The 12856-nt window shown below is 40.8% G+C and overlaps 1 protein-coding gene across 1 annotated transcript in view; it reads right to left on the bottom strand.

The window, feature by feature from the left end:
- Positions 1 to 12856, bottom strand: part of LOC137380601 (cilia- and flagella-associated protein 46) — a 453149-nt gene that overhangs the window by 18939 nt on the left and 421354 nt on the right. The window lies entirely within an intron of this gene.

Here is a 12856-nt window from a genome sequence, read left to right as displayed (position 1 = left end):
CGCCAGCTTTCCCCAGGTTGGGAACTGAAGGTGCGGGAGTGCTGACCGCTGCGCCGAAGATTGCAGCAGGCCCGGATGATTTAAGGTAAGTTGATTTAAATTTATACATGTCAGTTATTTACATATTTAAATCCAGGTCCCGTCGCCCAGTGGCTGGGTTGTGGGCAGGGACAGGGAGCAGGGGGCGCGGAACCTCGCTGCCGCCAGGAGGATCGGGCCGGGTCCTCTGGGCATCGACCTCCATGGCGGGCCTCTGCCAGAACAATCTGTTGCCTCTCCCCCCGCACCCCACTCCTTGCCCCACACCCCAACACCTGCCACGGAGCCCGACTTCAAGGGCTTGGTAAAATCCAGCTCACTATTTCCTCTAGTGGTGGATTCTAGAATAAGCAGACATAATAGTAAAATTACAGCTAGTCCATTTAGGAGTGAAATCAGGAAGCACTTTTTCACACAAAGGGTGGGGGGACACCGGAAGTTTCCATCAAAAGGCTTTGGATATCGGGTCACTTGAAATTTTCAAGAATAAAAATTGCAGATTTTTTGTGAGGTAAGGGTATTGAGTGAAATGGAACAAAGGTGGATAAATGGGTGAGGTTCAGATCATCCATGATCTAACTGAATAGCGGAACAGGCTCAATGCGCTGAATAACCTACTCCGTACCTTTGTAATGGTAGACACCTATAAAATAGAATCCATCTTAGTACTCAGTATATGTGTTTCTCAATTCAAATAAATTTGCATCTCTTGATTCTTGAATTGGGAATACAACAATCTCCACTTTGTGCTATATATAGCTTGGGCAGTAAGTCTCCAATAATGTTGCTATTATTCACTAGTGTAAGCTATGAGCACTTCTCTCCAACTTCCATTTTTAGGGTAGACATTGTTGGTAGAAAAAAGCCCTCCCATCTGCAATAGTAAATCTTTCATCTAGAACAGTTAACATTGCAAGTTTCTTCATCACTGCAGCAGTGTAAGTTATTACTGAAGGAAATGATGGTATGATGAGGAAAGATTGTACAGGCTTGGCTTGTATCCACTGGAATTTAGAAGAGTAAGAGGTGACATGATTGAAACATATAAGATCCTGAGGTGTCTTGACAGGGTGGATGTGGAAAGGATGTTTCCCCCTGTGGGAGAATCTAGAACTAGGAATCACTGTTTAAAAATAAGGGGTCGCCTTTAAGACAGAGATGAGGAGAAATTTTTTTCTCTGAAGGTCATGAGTCTTTGGAATTCTCTTCCTCAAAAGGCAGTGGAAGCATAGTCTTTGAATATTTTTAAGGCAGCGATAGATAGATTCTTGATAAGCAAGGGGTTGAAAGGTTTTCAGGGGCAAGTGGAAATGTGGAGTAATCAGTTCAGCTATGAATATATTGAATGGTGAAGCAGGCTCGAGGGGCTGAGTGGCCTACTCCTGCTCCTAGTTCATATATATGTAAGAAAAGAGAATGGAAGCTACATGATATTTGACTTGCTTTATCAAATGTGCATGAAGGTGGCCAAATAACAGAATAATACAATTTCTTTTAAATAGGATAATGTCAAGAAAATAGGGAAAAAATTGCAATCTGAACCATCCAGGGTAGTTTATTCATCCAAAGTATGGCTCTGATTCTCAGAGTGGAAATTCTGTTTGGGCCGCACCCCTTTTCTATATTTCACAGATCACAGAATTATACAGCACAGGTGGTCATTCGAATCATCATGCCTGTGCTGGGTCTTTGAAAGAACAAGCCAATTAGTTCCATTCCCCACCCCCTTCCCTATAACAAGGCAATATTTTCCCCCCTTCAAGTATTTATCCAATTGTCTTTTGAAAGTTGTTATTGAATCTGCTTCTACCAGATTGTAACAACTCACTGCATAAAAGAAATCTCCTTGTTTTGCCCCTGGTTCTTTTGCCAATCACCTTAAATCTGTGTCCTCTGGTTACCGAACCTTCTGCCACTGGAAACAGTTTTTCCTTATTTACTCCATCAAAATCCTCATGCTTTTGAATGCCTTCATCAAATCCTCTCACTAAAATTCTCTGCTCTAAGGAGGAGAAATTCAGCTTTTCTAGGCTCTCCAAATAACTGAAATCCCACATCCCTAATACTATAGCCTAAATTTCCTCTGTACCCTCTAAGGTTTTAATGCCCTTCTAAAATGTAATAACTGGAATTGAACACAATAATTCAGCTGCAGCCTAACCAGTGACTTATAAAGCTTTAGCATAACTTGCTTGCTTTTGTATGCCATGCCTCGATATCCTATACCCCATATGCTTTTTGAACAGCCTTCTCAATTTGACCTGCACACCCCCAGGTCTTTCTGTTCCTGGACCCCCTCCAAAATTGTACCATTCAGTTTATATTGCCTCTCCTCATTTCTTCCAACTAAAACATATCGCATCACATTTCTCTGCATTAAACTGTACTTGCCTTGTGTCTGCTCATTTCACCAGTCTGTTTATTTCCCCTTGAAGACTGTTACATCCTCCCCATTGTTTAGTTTACTTACATGTTTGGTGGCATTTTCAAACTTCTGATGCCCTGTATACTCAAGTTCAGGTCATTAATATATATAAAAAGGCAGTGGTCTTAATACAGACCCCTGGAGGTCATCACTGCATACTTTCCCTCTGGTCTGAAAAACAAACATCCACCACTGCTTTCTGTCTCTTAGCTAATTTTGCATTCATGTTGCCACTGCTCCTTTAATCCCAGGCTTCAATTTTGCCACCAAGTCTATTATGTGGCATTTTATCAAATGCCCTTTGAAAGTCCAAATACACAACATCAACCATACTACCTTCATCAACCCTCTCCATTACAATTTACCACACCTTGCTATATATTCTTATATTTACTGTGAAGAGCTAGAAAGTAATTGTGTGTAAATGATCCAGGGGGCCACATTCACAGCTGCACTGGAAAGTCAAGTGACATGTAAAACTACACCAGTATACAAACAGGTACTTATCAAGCAGCATGGAAGCTGAATGAAATAATCAAAGAGCTCCAGCCTTCCCAAGTCTAAAGTGTGATTATTTCTAACTTATGGAAAGTAGGGGACATAATATGGTAGCAGCACGTGTCTGTGAGTAAACCCAACACATTTTAAATAAATTTAATGCTGACTTAGATTGAAAAAAAATGACTCAAATTAGTGCGAGAGAGAAAGAGAGAAAAACTTAGTGAATCATATGAAAACAAAATGATCACCGGCACAATAATATATGTACAACTACAGAGCAACATGAATTGGGAAGCTGATGATGTCATAGAGACATGTTGAGAAGTTTAACCAAAAGTGCAAATTGACATTCAGTAGTTTTCTAAAAGGCAATAGTGAAAAGGAGAGGGTCAGCCTTATCCTCTGTGGGCAGGAGAAAAAGGATTACATTTGTTTAATAGCTGGAGGCTGAGTGAAGAGAACAGCAGAAACCCAGACAAAACTTTGAAAAAATGCAGCACCCATCTCCAGCCAAAATTAAATCATCAGATCTACCAATATGAATTTCAAGGCCTCAGACAGGAAATGGTGAGCCTATTGAAAATTTGGTAACAAGATTAAAAAATGCGGCCAAAAATGTAAATTTAAGGACACAGCTGATAGATCAACTAATTTGGAGTTCTGCACACCCTGAAGTACAAAAAGCTCTAATTGGCAAGGACAAGCTCACAATATCACAGGCTGTAGACACTGCCAGACCACATGAAGCTACGAGCGACAGATGAAGACACTACCCAAACAGTTAGCCTTCAGCTAAGACAAGAGAAGGACAGCACGGTTGATGCAGTGAAACAGCAACAAAAGAATGCACACCAGACAGAGAGAAAGACGTGCAGGAGCTGTGGACCACCACATGAATTCACAAACAGAAGGAAGTGTCTTGCATATGAATCAGTCTGCAGGACTTCCGGAAAGGCCAATCACTGGAAAAAGATGCAGAATCACTGCAGAACAAAGGAAGAAGGTGACAGACGAAGCACCAGAGACAGAACAACAAAGTGAATGAGTAAAAGAAACAAAAATATCTGTCCCCTGGAAGATGATGATGAGTTTGAGAACACGGTAGACCTAGGAACCATACAACTGCATGAAATGTCTGGATGTGTAAGTTCCCAGAGAGAAAAAAAAATTCTCACAACCATTCAGATTAGTAAGAGGGTGAGAAATAAGTCCACAACATAAAGCTGAAGGTGAAGATTGATACCGGAGAACAGAGTAGCCTCATCCTACTCAGACTATATCAGAAGATCTTTCCTGAAAATTTGGGAGAAAATGGTTATCCAAGGAAAGGTGCTCTGAAACCAAACAACGTCATGCTAACAGCGTATGGGGGAACTGAGATTTGACAGCGAGGAACAACCCAAATCAGAAGGACACAAAGGAAAAGAATTTAACTGTATGTTCTATGTCACTGAAACAGACTGCTATCGGAACAGACTGAAACTGCTCTCCCGGAATTCAGCAGTTGCGAAGAGCTGCAGATTATCTCAGTAAACCATGAGGTGAAGGAGGTGACACTGAGGGTTGAAGACAGCAACTATTGAAGAGCGCCCTCTGAGCAGAAGCAAAGAAGATCTGGTCCAAACGTACCCAGAGTGTTTTGATATGACAGTTGGATGCTTTGAAGATTTTGAATATCACATCACTATTGATCCACCAATGAAACCAGTGATTCATCTCCCACAAAGTACAAATAGAACTAAAAGGAAAATTTGAGAGAGAGTTCCATGAAATGGAAGAAAAGAAGGTGATCATCAGATCACAGAGCCTACAGAAAATCCAAATGGACAGCTAAGAATTTTGTCTGACTTCGAAATATCTTAATCAAGCAATAAGGAGGGATCACTACCCTATTCCAACACTGGAAGAGATCACATCAACATTGGCAGGGGCAAAATTTTTCAGCAAGCTTGATGCAATAAATGGCTACTCAAACGTAAAGCTTGATGAGGAATTTTCATTGTTGACAAAACTCTACACACCCTTTGGTAAAAATTCCTGCATCTACCTTTTGGGTTTAAAGTGAATCAGGATGTGTTCCAGCATAAAGTAGACGAGTTGATATCCAGATATATGGTGGAGATGGAAAAGATCATGACTACCATCCACATGAAGCCATGGAGAGAACCAGGAAAGCTGGGATCAAGCTAAACACAGACAATGCATTGTGAAAGTGACAGAATGCTAGTTCTTTGGAATTGTGTACACACTTGACAGAGTCAAGCCGAGTCCTGAAAGAATCTCAGCCAAGAGACAAGAGAATTGAGCAGTTTCCTTAGCTTGTTTCAATACATGAGCTCTTTCATACCGCACATGTCGGAACACACAGCAAATCTGCGGGAGCTGATGAAAGATGTAGAGTACCAGGGGTCACAGTCACACAACGGAAGTTTCAACAAACACAAAAATGTAGTATGTAAGGAGACAAGTCTGTCATACTGTGACAGAAAGAAACCTGTCACCTTGCAAGTAGATGCTTCTACAAATGGACTGGGGGCAGTCCTGGTACAAGAGGGAAAGCCAATAGCATTCACATCCAAAGCTCTAACCTCAGCTGAGACCAGTTATGCCAACATAGAGAAAGAGTTTTTGGCTGTTGTGTATGGATTTTGAAGGTCCATGCATATCTCTATGGGAGAAAAGTCATAGTGGAGAGTGATCATCATCCACTGGAGCAGATCTACAAGAAAAATCTATGTAAAGCACCAGCAAGACTGTAGGCGTCAGTCCTGAGGCTTCAGAGTTATAATTTCACTCCGAAATACAAGCCAGGAAGAGAAATGGTGCTGGCAGATACCCTATCTCAGTTGTCTTCACAGGAGAAACACAAAATAGAAAATCTAGGTATAAAGATTCATCACCTCATGAACATAACACCACCAAAACCGAGTTAAATTAGAGATGAGACCAGCAAAGACAAGGAGTTACCAATGCTGTCTCAGCAAGTGATCCAGGGATAGCCTGATAAGATACAGCAGAGACAAGCAACAATATGGCAGTATTGGTTTATCAGAGATGACATCTCACTAGAAGATGGTGTTCTGCTAGCTGGATCCAGAATAATCATGCCCGAAACAATGCAGGAAGAACTTCTCCTTAAGATACATGAAGTCCACATGGGAATGGAGAAGTGTAAACTCAGAGCCAAATCAGCTGTGTACTGATAGGCATATACAAAGACATCACAAATATGTTTTTTTTTAACATGCAATGTATGCGAGAAATACAGAAACACACAGCAGAAAGAGATGATAGCTACTGAAGCTCCATCCAGGCCATGGCATACTGTAGGAGGCGATTTATTCACACACAATCTCATAGTCACAGATTACTACTCAAAGTTTCCTTTTTATCCGGAAAGTAGAAGACCTGAGAGCTACAACAATCTTCTCAGCAGTACGAGTTCTGTTCACTATGCAAGGGATTTCTGAAAGATTAATAGGTGACAGTGGAACCCAATTCCCCTCCAGAGAACTTAAGGAATTTGCTGAACAGTATGGGTTCAAGACCATCACCTCGTGACCACACAACTTATGGGGACAAGGGTTTATAGAAAGACACGTCCAGACAGTCAAACGAACCCTTGAGAAATGCCAAGAGATGAAGGAAGACCCAAACCTGGCCTTATTAGCACTCCAATCCCCACCTCTCAAGGCTGACATGAAATCACCTGCAGAGCTGAATGGAAGAAACTACAAGACAACTCTGCCAAACAAAATACATCCTCCAAATGACCAGGAGGAAATGAGGGGCGGCACAGTGGCGCAGTGGTTAGCACTGCAGCCTCACAGCTCCAGGAACCCGGGTTCGATTCTGGGTACTGCCTGTGCGGAGTTTGCAAGTTCTCCCTGTGTCTGCGTGGGTTTCCTCCGGGTGCTCCGGTTTCCTCCCACATGCCAAAGACTTGCAGGTTGATAGGTTAATTGGCCATTATAAATTGCCCCTAGTATAGGTAGGTGGTAGGGAAAATATATAGGGACCGGTGGGGATGTTATTGGAATATGGGATTCGTGTAGGATTAGTATAAATGGGTGGTTGATGGTCGGCACAGACTCGGTGGGCCGAAGGGCCTGTTTCAGTGCTGTATCTCTAAACTAAACTGAACTCAGTAAAGCACAAGTAAGTGCAGATCAACACTTCAACAAGCATGCTAAATCCCTGCGTGACTTTGAAAGGACAAACTCTACATCTACAGGATCCAATCATGAAAACCTGGAGTTCACAAAAAGTTGTTGGTGAAGCTGAAACTCAAAGGTCATATATCATTGAGACCAAAACCGGTAAGCAAATGAGAAAGAACAGAGACCATATTCGACCTATACCTGAGCTGGAAAAACAGAAAAGACCATTAACAACACTGGAAACATCACTATCCAGCGAGAGAAAATCAACAACGTCACCAGCAAGTGACACAACATTAGCAACAGCAAGCACAACCCTTACAACACCAGCAGCAACACACATGGCATCACCTGTGCAGTGTGCCAACTCACCACTGAGAGTAACGAATGCCAGGTCTACAAGATGGAGGCACATCTTTCCACCTAAGCGATACCATGTATAATATTCTTTAGAAAAGAAAGCATGCTATAAAAGACTCTTAAAAGGGGTCCAGTTTATTTCTATAAGTTAACTTTTTTTCTAAACTAAAGATTAACTATTGGAACAGTTTTGTGTTTAAAGAAAGAGGGATGTTATATATTGTTATTATCTGTAAAGAGCTAGGAACTAATGAGCTAGGAATTAAATGTTATGGGTAAGTGTTCTGGGGGTCACATTCATGGCTGCACTGGCGAGTCACATGACACATACATTATACCAGTCTACAAGCAGGTCATTACCAAGCAGCATGGAAGCTGAATGAAATAAACAAAAAGCTCCTCCCTATCCAAGTGTAAAGTGTTATTTCTAACTTATGGGAACCAGGAGACATAACACACGTTGCCTGTTATCTAATTTCTATCACCTGCTTCTATGATTTAAAACCAAATTCCATGGCTAAAAGTTTAATTCTTTGTTCATTAACACTTATAGCTTTTGATGAATGGTACAGATCAAGAGGTCAGTGCTTAGTAATGGAACTTTTACTTCCACCTCATGCCATTCAAATATAGAAAGAAATATTCCCAAATCAGGTACAGAGCCCATGAGGCATTGAGTTGAAAGCTCAAACTCATTTTATGTAAGACTTTTACAGCTATCACAGACAGGAGAAAATGTCATTGGACCTCAAACGAATAACGTGTGCCAGCTCTCAACTTAGCCCTGAAGAGTTCTTCTTAGATAGTTTGGTGCTCCATCTTGGCTTGTGAGGAGGACAGGGATAGGAAATACTATCATTTAGCTGATATTAACAACATAATTCAGTCTAGTAGGATCAGATGACATACATCTAAATCATTGAGTCATAGACTCATTTACGGCAAAGGAGACCATTCAGCCCATCGAATCCATGCCAGCTCTCCACAGAGCTATGCTGTCAGTCCCATTCCCTGGAATCAGTGAAAAGTAAATTTCAAACAGGTATAGGAACTTGCATCAAAAATGATAAAGGATGGGTCATAGAGACAAAAACATTATGCAGCTAGGCACCAGGCTGGGAGAATTAGGATACTAGAGGGACAAGTGTTAATGGGTCAAATGACCTTTTCTTGTCTCCAGCTGTTCTTGAGTACCTCCATTGAACAGCACTGATCACTGCCAAAGGAATGTACATGTTGCTGCTGGCCTGCAGCTACAGTGGGGCAATTTGAAAGTAGTTCCAATAATGATATTTTAAAAAGGTATGTACAATTCAAACACCTATTATAGGAAGGACACAAAAGCAATGGAGAAACTTCAGTGTAGCTACTGTTATGACCAAGGTGGGAGGAGTGCACTGTTTATTCTAGTTCCACTTCTCCACAGGTCACAACATATATTTAATTTTTTTCCCACTTACTGATACGGTCAATCATAGACTCTATTTTTATCGCAGAATAAAATGCACCAAGCAGGTTTCTTTAATAAACAACAAAATTATCAGTTTATTATAAAACATGTCTTAACCAGTAATGAAGTAAAGCATAAACACAAAGTTTGAAATATTAATGTTCCCTTTTTACCTTACACACACGCACACACCACACACACACGCACAACGGTTAACTGGAAAAATAAAGGGATTTGTATTTTAGAGCTCTATTACAAAAAATGCTTGGGTTAAATACTTGCTAATTCTTGAAGAAAAAGAAAGAAGCTATGGAAAGATGACCTTTGTTTTGGTTTGGCATCCCAAATGTGTATAGACACCTGTCACCGGGATCTTCCTAGAATAGTTCTTTCCAGGCAATGTTGATGATCAGTTAGGGTAGTGTTACGTCTAGGTGAGAAAGGTGTCTAGGGGTCTGTTACTATCTTCATCTGGTCTTATTGTAACAGGGTTTAATTTTAAACACACTGTGTTTTAAGCTCCCCCTTTGTGAATCCTGTTCACAACTTTCCAATTATAAGGCAAAGAAATGAGCACAAACAGGTTTTCTGTGGTTTAAAGAAGATTAAATTTATTAAACCTTAAACTGAAACTCTAATACAGTTCACGCCTATGGATACACAACGTGCCCACACTAGCATGCACACGCAATATACACATGCAGACAGGGACAGAAAGAGAGAAGAAAAGATAAGTTGTAACATTTGAGGCAATATCTTGTTACAGTGCTTCGAGCTCACTGTAGTCCTTTTGTAAGTAGTGCTCCTTTCGTTGGAGTCCAGTAGTCTTCTTAAAACCTTGTTCCCATAGAAAACTTTTCTCTCTTTGAGTTTCACGTGTTTTCAGAACATTCAGTTCTGTGGGAAAGAGATGCAGGCAGGCAGAGAGGGTTCTGCTTCAGTTCCAGGAGCACAGCCTTCTTCACTCCATGAGCACGTGACTTCCAATTCCTTTGTTGGGAATTCAAATTCAAAAAAACTCCCAGGTTGCCCAGCAGGTTAGTCATGTGACTAGTTCCTTATATGGAGCAGTCTCTCCTGCGAGGTTTGTGGATTGTACCTTAGCAGTCTCTGGAATGCTAGCTCCCCCCACCTTCAACGTCTGGTAATCAGAAGTTCATTGTTGGTTGAATGAGTCAGGGCATGGCCCTTTGTCCCTTGTTCCAACACTGTTGGTTACTATGGAAATGTCTTTCTGGTCAGGGGCTTGCAATTTTAAGTTTTAATGTTCATGTGGTGAAATAATGTGTGCCTCAAACTTGGCAGGTGGGGGGTGGGGGGTTTGCTTGACAGTAGGCTTTTCAAGAACTGCAGCTACAGAGGTTTCAGACAGGCCTTCCAGCAGAAATGCGGCAACAGAGGTTTTAGTTCCCACACAATCAATATGCAGATTTTCTTCAAATACAGTAGGAAAGAGGAGACTGACACACTGGATATGCAAGGTTTCTTTCAAAGGGAGAGAAAGAGATATGCTGGGTTCCTTGGCAGGCAAAAAACAACCGTCTTCCAAGCAGTTTACACTCCAAATCACTGTCCAAAGCAAAACCAAAACAATGTCACAAGAATCAAGCCTCCTGACCCCTATAAATCTTGACCTGTCACTTCTCTGTAAACATCTTCTCTAAATCAAAACAACAAACTGGGCAATTATCTACAAAAAGGTGCCTTCCAGTAAGGGTCTATTTACAAGCCAGGTCCAGGAAGCTTCTGGTGACGTCTTTTAAAAACCCCCCACAAAGTTCAGCACTCTTCAAGCTTCCGATGAATCAATGTCCATAATCCAACTAGAAGTCCTTAAAAACATATTTTGCAATAAATAGAAGCATTCTTGAAATACTATACTAAGATTTTACTAAGTTCTGAAGAAAGTCTTGAAAAATTAATGTTTTTTTCCACTGCAGCTGAAACTATCAAGGGGTGACCTGATAAGAATTGTTCAAAATCATGAAGAGTTACAAGGCAAAAAGTGAAGGATTGTTTCTACAGGTTGGAAATAACAACAATTAAAGGAGATGTTAGGAAACAAATCTTTACATAAAGTATAGTTAGAATGTGGAAGCAGAGTTCATTTTTAAATGGAATTAGTTCTACTTAACAAGAGGAATATTCAAGGGTATGTAAAATCAGCAAGGTAGTGGGATTAGTTGAGGTAGCTTACAGGGATATAATGGGTAAAATACTTGCTTCTGCGCTGTATCATTCTGATTCTAATAAATCATTTTTAAAGACATTTGGAAGGTGCATTAAGCTGATTTGTTGCTGCAATATTTACTCACTCCTTTCATACAGTAAATTCACCAAACCTACTCTCGCAGTACTAAGTTGCACCCAAATGTGTACTGTATTAGAACAAAGGCTACAACACTGCAGTGTTGATTCTAGGACCCCAGCCCCCTTTTGAGTGCAGCTGGGAATGTGGAGTTCAGTGAAAGTACACTTGGACAATATCTTTCTCAAAGGAAGATAAATGTGCAACCATTTGCACATAGGCTTGATGCTTGCATGATTCACACTGGAATTTATTTATTTGTCTTTCTTAATTTTGCTGCTGTCAGGTGTCATGAAGCTATCAATCAATGCTTAACAGAACTGTTAACATATTCAGGATGGATCCACAGAAATTGGTCAGTTTTCTGCACCTCTTCATTTTATTAGCCTGTTATCCTTCTGAGAAAATTGCTGCCAGTCGTTTCTTCTGGAAAATGTGTAGTTGTGGTCTGAAAAAAACTTCATCAAGATCTGGGCAATGTTGCCAATTAGATCACAGATCATCTCAATCAATTTACATCTAAACCTTTTATAGTTTGAGGTTTTACGGTTGAATTTCATGCTTATGAATATTTATTTTTCCATAAGAATTGTATTGGCTTTTTGTCCTTAGTGAGAAAGTTTACATGGTATAGCTATTGGAAATAGAAATTACAATATAGAACCAAGCCATTCAACCCAACCAGTGCATGCTAGTTCTCATTCTCAAGCCAAGAAATTTTCCAATCCTGAATGCTTGCCCTGTTCCCCTATCCCGAGTTCCTTTATCCAGTTGAGATCATCCATTCAGCTGTCTCTGCTGCATCTCCTCCTTTCCTTTTCCCATCAAACCAAGTCTCCCACAAGGTTCCTCCCCTGCCTTAGATCTCAACCTCCATCTTTCTCTAGTTTCTCTTCAATCTTTCCAAATGCCCTCTGTGAGCTCATCTTGTTCCCGAGACCCTGCTCCTTTGGTACCATTGCCACTAAACTGCTAACCACCTAATGTCCCTTCCTGGCCCCCATACTACCCGACATTGTAAATGGTCCTTTGGTATTGTCCCTCTATTTTTTTAAATCCTCTTCATTGCCTTTCCCTCAAAAAAGACACTCTTTGCCCATCTGTCCTCACAAACTTCTGCCCCATCTCCAACCTTATTTTTGTCTCAAATCCTTGAACATGTCTCCCAAAGCCATGTCCATTTTTCCTGCAATATCATGTTTGAATCTTTCCAATCCGGTTTCTATCTCTTCCACAGTACTGAAATGGCTCTAATCAAAGTCACAAATGTTCTCTGCGACTATGGTGCACTATCCCTCTTCGATTTCTCAAGCTTGATTGTAACCAGAGCACCTCCAGCAATAGTTTATTTTCCAGCTCCTGCACTGTTAGCTCTAAAGTCTCCTAAGGATTTATTTGTGGCCCTCTCCTCTTCCTTAACTACACACTACCCCTTGGTGACATCATCTAGAAAATATTATCAGCTTCTACATGTACCATAACCGTACTGAGCTCAATCTCCCCACACTCATCTTACCCCTCAACTGTCTGTGTTATCAGACTGCTTTGCTAATATCCAGTTTTGGATGAGGCACAATTTCCTTCAGTTAAAGATTGGGAAGACTGAAGCTACT

This window comes from Heterodontus francisci, chromosome 20 (assembly GCF_036365525.1).
Source record: "Heterodontus francisci isolate sHetFra1 chromosome 20, sHetFra1.hap1, whole genome shotgun sequence".
Taxonomy (NCBI): Eukaryota; Metazoa; Chordata; class Chondrichthyes; order Heterodontiformes; family Heterodontidae; genus Heterodontus; species Heterodontus francisci.
The sequence above is the reverse complement of the archived record's forward strand: the minus strand, read 5'-3'. Positions and strand labels throughout refer to the sequence as shown.